The sequence below is a fragment of the Ptychodera flava genome (assembly GCF_041260155.1).
Source record: "Ptychodera flava strain L36383 chromosome 23 unlocalized genomic scaffold, AS_Pfla_20210202 Scaffold_23__1_contigs__length_28996876_pilon, whole genome shotgun sequence".
Taxonomy (NCBI): Eukaryota; Metazoa; Hemichordata; class Enteropneusta; family Ptychoderidae; genus Ptychodera; species Ptychodera flava.
Window position 1 is genome coordinate 5424281 of NW_027248277.1, and position 9537 is coordinate 5433817.

Consider the following 9537-nt stretch of genomic DNA (forward strand, 5'->3'; position numbering starts at 1 on the left):
GTTCAAATACAAATGTATGACCTTGTTCACTGCTAGAGTTCATGGAAAACGTGTCGGAACGGAACTATTTTCCGAATTTCGACTGCCCATATGTTACATCGCTATTCAAAGAAGAATATTTCGTTAAAAATTGTGTCGTTTTTTTAAACCATCGATAATTCTGTGGCGTTTTAAGGTGAAACCAGCTTCCCTCATGCATTTTACCTTTATAGCGCCAGCTATTTTTATTCTGTTAAATCCCATGAGCTGTTTAATTTTGTCACATATTAAAATACAAACTGTAGCTATTTTTAAAAAAAACATCTTTGATACGAATAAGCTATATTTATAAGAAAGGAATATATCGTAATTCAGTTTTTGTCCTTGTATGGAATCAATTCATCCATACTTGTGTTTCTTTCTTTCCAATCCTATGTTGACAAGTCCATCGTTAGTTCACATCTTTTTGTCGCTAGAAGCAAACTACACCGCTGAGAAGTGCTACAAATATTACGCATTTTGCATCGTTGGCCTACTTGTTGTATCTGAATTTATAACATTTAAGACAGCATGGTGCTTTTTTGTCATTTATTCACCAGCATGAGGGAGGTCAATATTTTATTCACCGGTTGAAAATAATGTCTCATGCGGTTTTGGCGTTTCTTTGTCTTTTGCTTCCTTTTTTGATGATTTCAATATATTTTTTCGTTTAGTATCGTTAAGAAATATTCATTTTGCCCATATTTGTCCAATAATCAGCCCAAATGTGGAAAACCATAAACGATAGTGCGCTACGCTAGTTTTGGCGAGAAGAGAAATTATAAATTTGAAGTGACACATGTTTTAGATCACGCAATCGCTTTTTGCAATTTTATCGAAATTTTTAGATATACGGTGTAATTTTCGTTTAAAATACACAGATCCGATCAATCCTGGAGAGTCGCCTTATTGAGTAAATCATGTAGATATGATAGTATTATTTTTAAAATAGTTACGTTCGCTTCTGTTACCGTGAATTCGCAACAGATTTTGAAATCTTTATTTTAAGATAGAAAAAACAATTACTGCTTGCTTTCCACTCAGTCGAGTTCACTTCAAAAATTTAAGGCGAGCGAAATAGAACGAAAATACATGCTCATGGTATCAGGTATAAGCTTACAAAGCTAAGAAAATCAACATTCACCGATAAAAAATAATATTACATCCGTGGCTTCAGCTATCTAAGTTAATCGTGTCTAGTACTTTCGCGCGTTTTTCTGATACTATACTTGTACAGCTACGTCGACGACGACACCAGTACTGTCCACAAATTTTCAGGATTTTGCAGGTTATAACGTCAAATTTACCCGTAATCTTGAAGAAAAGAGCTTTTCACAATTCTGTGTTACCGATAATACGAAAACAGAGAAAAATTGTGGCTGTAAATCTTGGCCAGTCGTACCTTTTGATGTATTTCTGGAACTCTATTTCTGTTTGTGAAATATAGATAGTACTACAACCAAAATCATTCCAAAATACATTGTGTTTAACTTGCCAAAACAGTCGAAATATGTGTGTAATTTCCAATGTTCTTATTGTCGAGACAATTTTGGCGCGAAAACTAGGATACACTTTCTACAATAACACTGCAAATTGTACGCAAAACGTTCCGTCAGCAAGGAAAATACTTTGTATGTAAACACATTTTTCGCAGAAAGGAGAGACTGGCCTTGTTCTATAGATGAAAAACAATGAAAATATATCAAATGTTACAGCTGTTTTCCCTGTAACTTTAACCGTTTGAGTGCTGTGATTTTTTCCCACCGAAATTTTAGTGCAACATTTCACCAATTTCCGTGAATTTTTATGGTTTTTTAATGTAATTTTAGACCATATGGCCACAACATTTCATTTGCTACAGTTTTTTATCAAAATTTCGCAAAGATCTGAAAAAAATGACTGGGGTATATCTTAGGGAGCCTTCAGTAATTACAGGGGGGGTGGGCCGGGGGAATTTCGCGAACACCTGTACCGTAAAATGTGACCCTCCCCCCAATCCTCCTGTCTAAAATGTGACCCCCCCCCTTGTCCGACATTCTAAAACTTGACCCTCTCCCCCCCCCCATCACTGCGGTATTCTCCCCGGGAATAAATAAAACAGTATCAGCTAATTTACATAACAATTGGTTCAATTGTTATGTTAGGGACAAATTACAGAGGGGAGGGCTGGTGTTTTTGGAGGGACAGTCGCAATTTATCACGCAAGAATTTTTCAAGAGATATGGTATTTCATACAGTTTAGGGAGGGTCACCATATTTTGTGCAACTATAAGAAGGCAAGATGTAGCTGATTTAGTGCTTCATCCAAAATATCAAATCATAATACATGGAGTCTATCAGGCAAATTATTGACAATTTGCCCCCACAAAACATGCTATATCTGTATTTTATACATGTTTGATAATGTATTTAAATGTACTTTGCTTGAATAGGGAAGTAAAATGAACATTTGTGTACAAGAAATTGATTTCTGAATTTCATCTAAAAAGTCGGTTCACTATCCATGGTGTTTATGATGAAATTATGAATAGTTTTTTTCCAATACAAAAATAGGTAAATCTTTGCATTTCTGTACTCTTGATTATTGATATTAATTTTCTTGATTAGACTAGAGTGGTTACAAATCTATGCATGGTTGTGTAAGAAATTTGATTTTGGAATTTCACCAAATGTCATTCAATACACTATGCATTGGGGTCTATGATGAAACTATGAATAATTTTTTTCAGTACAAAATTAGATAAATCTGTGCATTTATGCATGCTTGATTATTTAGATTATTGTTCTTGATTAGAATACAGCGGTTACAAATCCATGGTTGTGTAAGAAATTTGATTTTGGAATTTAACTGAAATGTCGATTCACTATGCATTGGGGTCTATGACAAAACTATGAATAATTTTTCAGTACAAAATTAGATAAATCTGTGCATTTATGCATGCTTAATTATTCACATTATTGTTCTTGATAAGACAAGAGTGGTAACAAGTCCATGGTTGTGCAAGAAATTTGATTTTGGAATTTCACCAAAATGTCGATTCACTATGCATTGGGGTCTATGACAAAACTATGAATAATTTTTTTTCAGTACAAAATTAGATAAATCTGTGCATTTATGTATGCTTGATTATTCAGATTATTGTTCTTGATAAGACTAGAATGGTTACAAGTCCATGGTTGTGCAAGAAATTGATTTTGGAATTTCACCGAAATGTCGATTCACTATGCATTGGGGTCTATGACGAAACTATGAATAATTTTTTTTCAGTACAAAATTAGATAAATCTGTGCATTTATGCATGCTTGATTATTCAGATTATTGTTCTTGATAAGACTAGAATGGTTACAAGTCCATGGTTGTGCAAGAAATTTGATTTTGGAATTTCACCAAAATGTCGATTCACTATGCATTGGGGTCTATGATGAAACTATGAATAATTTTTTTTCAGTACAAAATTAGAAAAATCTGTACATTTATGTATGCTTGATTATTAACATTATTGTTCTTGATTAGACTAGAGTGGTTACAAGTCTATGGTTGTGTAAGAAATTTGATTTTGGAATCTCACCAAATGTCAATTTACTATGCATGGCGGTCTATAAGTGTGTGCGTATTTTGTTGGTGATTTCCTATTCAGGAAATATCACACGGACAATCAAAGTTTTGGCCATAATATCAGCTTCTGTCAAAAGTGACCCTCCCACCAAGATAGGTTTATAAAAAGTGACCCTCCCCCTTGAACTGTTTTCTAAAAAGTGACCCTCCCCCCAATTCCCCCGGCCCACCCCCCCTGTAATTACTGAAGGCTCCCTTATAAAGGCGGCAAAATTGACTTCGGCCCTCAAACGGTTAAGTTCAGTCTAGATCGGCAGAAAGAACGTAGAAAATATAGAAAGCGAACTATGATACCGCCATCGATTATTGTTTATGAATTATAGGCACTGTGTCCAGTACTGTACGTTAACTCAATGTACATGTTGTTTTTTTACAAAAAGACATATGGATTTCATGTATACCATACTGATCGAATGCACCGGCAATCTTGAAGGTCATCTCGTCAATAATTTGTTGTTAATTTTTCATCGATACTAAAGATTGCCGTCGTTTTGAAATTTTGCTGCAAGGTTTGACTTGTATGAAAAACAGATACCAAGTTGTCATTCGATAGCAGTCTGACTTTGACTCGGCTACCTGCCAAAGAAGATAATTCTGCAGTGTGCTATTGCCCAGGGATGAAACTCGTTTTTCCCCGAAGAATGTCAAACACTGATATAAGTCTATGTACCAACTCTAAAAATCGGGCAGTTGCTATGTCATGCCATTCTGTGTCCCTTAATTTCTAGCCTATTTTGGAGCTAAACGCTACCCGTCTGAGTTTGCAGGTGTTTGGGTCGCGGTATGGACAGTACGTGCTGAGTTGAGCGTGTTTGCCCGCAAGAACGCCACTGACCATATCCGTTATCGCTTACGATTTGGCAACAAAAATGTATATGTATATTTTTTTACCAAAATGTGAAAATTCTTCATAATTAATTACGATTTGGCTAAGAATGACAACAGGTCTCTATTGTGAGTAAATTTCTACCATCTTGAAGTCAGATGGCTACTTATGAGGGGAAGAAAAATAAATCTCCAGGCGTAACGACACATAGTAACACGTACACGGTAGACATAGAGAAAAAACGAACAGTGACACAGGGCAGTTGAGAACATGATTGTAAAGCAAACGACAATCTCTGAAAAGATAAGAAGTTTTAAAAATTAAATATTATCATATTATAACACTGGATTAATTACAAGTTATATCTAAATTAAAATGGACAAATTTGGCATATCGTGGATAATTTGCCTGGTGGGATCTGATAATATGGAGAATGGTGTGGCCCAAAGCGTCATGAAATTACTGAGTTCTGTATTGCTGTGCGGACGAGAAAACTGAAAATACACGTGCACATTACTGTAAATTAGTCAACGTGTCGCGAACTTTCAATATATTTCTTTGGGCAACAATGCAAGTTCAAGGGACCAAAAATACAAAATAAGAATTACAACGGCTAATGATCTTAGCTGTGGGTTTCTCTGCGTCTATGATAACTACACGAAGAATAGCGCAGAAAAAATGATAGCAATGGCTTAAAATGGCGGCAGGGCAGATACCACGAAGCGGTGATTGTTTAATTTCAGTTCTGCAAGACTAGGCAAACTAATTATGTCACCGAAGAGCCAAATGGAAAATGAAGCACATTTTTTCGAGTAGATGATAATTGAATTAAGAAATATCAAAACTCCGATTAACATTAATGATTCACGAATCGAGGATTTCGCTTGCAACAGCAGCAACCGTGATCGGTCAGATTTTAAGGTAATTTTTGGTTTCGCGCCCTTTTTTGATGTCGTTCTGCGCTTTGCAACTTGGCAAGAAAATCTGCGAAAATAATTAATTCCGTGAATTCCATAGAATGCAACTTTTCTTATGCACTTTCCGTTCTAACCTCTGCAATGGTGTACTCATATATTGTTTTCCTTGGCGCAGACGTTTAGTCCATAATAACCGCCACCTTTGAATGATTTGATTTTTGATAGTTGCTGAAATTTGGATTTGTAATTTCAAATAAACAACTCAACACAAACACAGCCCATGGTCACACACCAATTTTCACTCAGTCACGCACTCACAAGAGACAAAAATATGTTAATTTGGCGCAAGTCCACGAATGTTTTGAAGGTATGGCTCTCGCCGTTTGCAAAGGACAATCGAGCCAGCAACATGCAATTTTGCGATGGGTTGGCCATGGCGACAGTAATAAAACGACAGCACGAAATACCGTACTTTGAGTTGCCATGACAAGCCATAACTCCAATCTCAGGAACTTTCTGACGTTAACTACAAAATTTGATTCGGACTGTTGGCGCCATTTTGATTTTCACTCGACTGAATGTAATTTAGTTCTGAAGATCAAACGACGTGTCAACGTCTAGCCCCTTGGTTTGCCTCATTTCCGAATACAAGACGAAATGCCGTGTTTTGTCTTTGCCCTAATGAGATTTCGTGCACGCTTGTTTGAGCAAGCTTGATAAGGGCTCTCGATCTCACTGATGTGCCGCGGAACTCCCAGCATATTCCTAGCTCATGTGGTAATATTTTCTGACCGAACGTGCACGATAAGGTGCACTCTTCGCGCTCGGGTCCCAAGCAGCCACCGGTCTCCGCCGCTTGACTTTCTGTCAACAGAAACACAGCAATCTGACGAAATACCTTCGGCAAAAAACACCGAGGACGAACTAAACATGTGGCTGTAAATCTAGAGTTTGAGTCAGTCACTTCGTCTAAGCTGATTAACTTCAAACCACTTCGTCCGATACGCTATCGCCGACCGTTGCTCTTCTGTTTGTGGACACGAAATGTACAAGGAACGCGTGACGTGTGTCCACCTCTGGCAGCCAACTTCTGACGCAATAATGACCAGTTTTAGTATCAATAATACACCTACACAACTATAACTAATTTGTTTAATTTTCATCATATATTTATCTCTGACACGTGCTTTGGGAAACCGCCACGGGTCAGATTAGCTTAACGGTAGCAAGTTAAACTTATGTAACAGCGCGCCGTTCTGTCACTGATATTATCTGATGTTCGAGCCCTGGTACTGAGGTCTAGAAAGTTTTGTTTTCGGCCATTCAGAGTTTACAGGCCACTTTTTGACTAATCATCATTTGTAACTCGGAATTGACTCTCCGGCGCCTTACTTGTGGGTCTTTATGCGTCACATAGTGGCTTCATATAAAGAAAAGCGCGGGCAACACTTATCTTCTTGTACCGTTTCAAAAAAACATATTGTTGCCAGTTATTTGAAAATATATCACAAATTTTAAAATAAACTTGTCGTCAAGATAAAATATACCATCTTCCGATTTCACCAGAATTTCTGGTTACTCTCTTATACATTCTAAGATATGTGAGATTGTCCCTAATAGACGAGAAACGACGTGACTAGCGTACAAGATCTGGAAACGGGCGCCTTGCTGGTGTCTGGTCCGGAATGCCGATTTTACAGGGTGCAAATATGGTGAGAACGGAAACTCGAGAGAATGCATGCATCCGAAACAGGTGTCGTTCCAAAGTATTTGTGGAAATTCATTATTTTATGACAATTTGTGTCGTCTGTCTCCTTCACAAGTTCCAAGATGGATCTCACTTTTGCGAGTAGATCACAATATTGCTAATCTGTACGACCAGCTGTAAGTAGAGCCAGAAGCTTTGAAAAATTGGGTACTTTGAACTGTGGGCTGTGTTTTTCTTTTGTGGGCTTGCAACTGTCAGCTGTGTAGCAATGGGCACTTCTGACTCATTCAGATCTAAACTGAGATTGTCTGTTTTCTTGTTTTTTAACGGTTTGTGTGGGGGGAAGTTTTAATATACTACCGAAAAAAGAACTCCGAGTTGTTTTGTGGAAAGGCATGTTGCAGACGACGCCAACGCGAATTTGACGAGGATGGCCAAACGAGATGTTTGACGCGCATAATGATATTTCTAAATCTTACTGCTCAATGACATTGATTTTACAATCCTTTCTCCAGACGATAGGTGATTTCTCGTCTGTTCGAGCTTTTACTTTAATTTTGAATATCGCTTTCTTAACTGTATCTTCACTTTGCCAAAGTCTTCAAATTCACCTACAGTGTCGGTCACCATGCTGAAGTCAAAGTCTTTCTACGTTGTTCAGGTATTGTTGGGCACTGTTAACAATCCCTGACTAAACGAGAAATTCTTAAATTCAGTTACGCACTAATATAAAGACCCACATCCTCTAAAAGTTCAGAGTTGAGGCGAGGAACCAAATTCTCTATGAATTCTTCCCAACAGTTTCCAAGACACGGAAAGCTATTATCAAAATTGTACATTGGAGCTATGAAGGAATTGACCTTCCTATTTTAGAAACCTCATACATTCTTCCTTAAGTAACTGTCAACGTTTTCCTGTATATCCATACGTGTACTTTTATGCACAACAAAATGAAACATGAGCTGTTTCGCATTATCAGACAGAATGTAAGAAAAATACCTATATTTGCATGGACAGCAAAAAAAACTTCTAAATCGGGACATAGATTGATTTTCTATTGGCCAGTATGATAAATTGTCTCTCGGTATACTAGTAAAAATTGACCCCTCTCGGTACGTTCAGGACTCTGCCATGCTTAGCACAAATCGGCGCGGGAAAACACCGTTGCTGTATTTTTTGAAGGCAGCAACAAACCCATCGAAGATTGGATATCCCTGATGCGACACTTGGAAATCGGTGACATTCATTTTTCTAAAATCAGAGTTGTTATGCTTGGTCGTTAGATGGCTTCGAAGCGTACATGCGAGCTCTTCGGGGCTACCCGTGCGCTAGCCTCGTCCCCCTGCCAACATTTTTATAACATTCGCATATTTGTCATCAAGCTAAACATTAATCGAGCATTTTAGAGTACTCCTAACTCATTCCCACAGCTTCAGATCTCTTAATCTGTGACGGAATAACGTTCGTCTGGAGCCAAAATCATCGTCCTTCAGGTTACGTTCTCTGGCAGACGACAATTTGTGGTAGGAAGTCTGAGCGGTCTCCGAAGCCCGCCGGCCTAGCAGCGATACAAACAACTGCGATGATGGTTCAGTCGCCCAAACTCACATCCTGGGACTTAGCTTCGCGTCATCGGTTTGGAGGCTAAACTTCAAGCCAGCTATTAGCCTGTTTCGATCAGCGAGTCAAACACCTTTGAAGTCGTTCTCGGGAAACGGATTAACCCAGCTTTCTGCGACACATTACGTAAAACCTCATAAAGCTGAACAACAGGGGAAATTCTTTGATATATGCTACCATTACTTTTTGAAGCTCCACCCTTTGTCTATGAAATAATTCAACCCCTTGTTTTTAAAGGCCCCTGTGGCCACATTTCATTCGAAATGGTGAGGGCTTTTTCATAGACAGAAGTAGTTGTTGAAAGGGTCATTCTTCAGCATGGATAACTATGATGCAGTGTGCAGAAAACATCAAAACAAATGTTGATAATTTTGCTGCCTTTTTTTCCCAACTCTGTCAGTTACAAATTACAGTTCCATGGATCTCCCCACGTAAGTGGATGGCCGTTATCTCTCAATACGATCGCAGAAGTTTAAAATATACCAAGTTTTCTCATAATTGAAGTGACGATGTGAGCTAGCTGAGTGTAGCGCTAATAAAATCTAGAGTTGTTTTAATTAGGTATGAAATTAATGCCATTCATCGCGGTTGTAGAGTGGACCGGCCGCCATGCCACGAATCGTCATCTCGGTACCGGATACACGTCGGGGTAAATATGATCAATAACTTTGTGACAGTTACATCGAAATTACCATGGCAACAAGAGTAAGTAGATTTTGGTTAACTTTGTGTACCTTGGCGGGCGATAGAGTCTTGGGTTATCTGAAGATATTTACAGAATGAACGCTGGTAGAGATATTGACAGATGCGCGATTTGCCGAGGTATTACGGG

The 9537-nt window shown here is 38.2% G+C and overlaps 1 long non-coding RNA gene across 2 annotated transcripts in view; it reads left to right on the plus strand.

Annotated features, from left to right (window-relative positions):
* LOC139124061 (uncharacterized) overlaps positions 1–9537 on the plus strand; it is a 153741-nt gene that overhangs the window by 4643 nt on the left and 139561 nt on the right. The window lies entirely within an intron of this gene.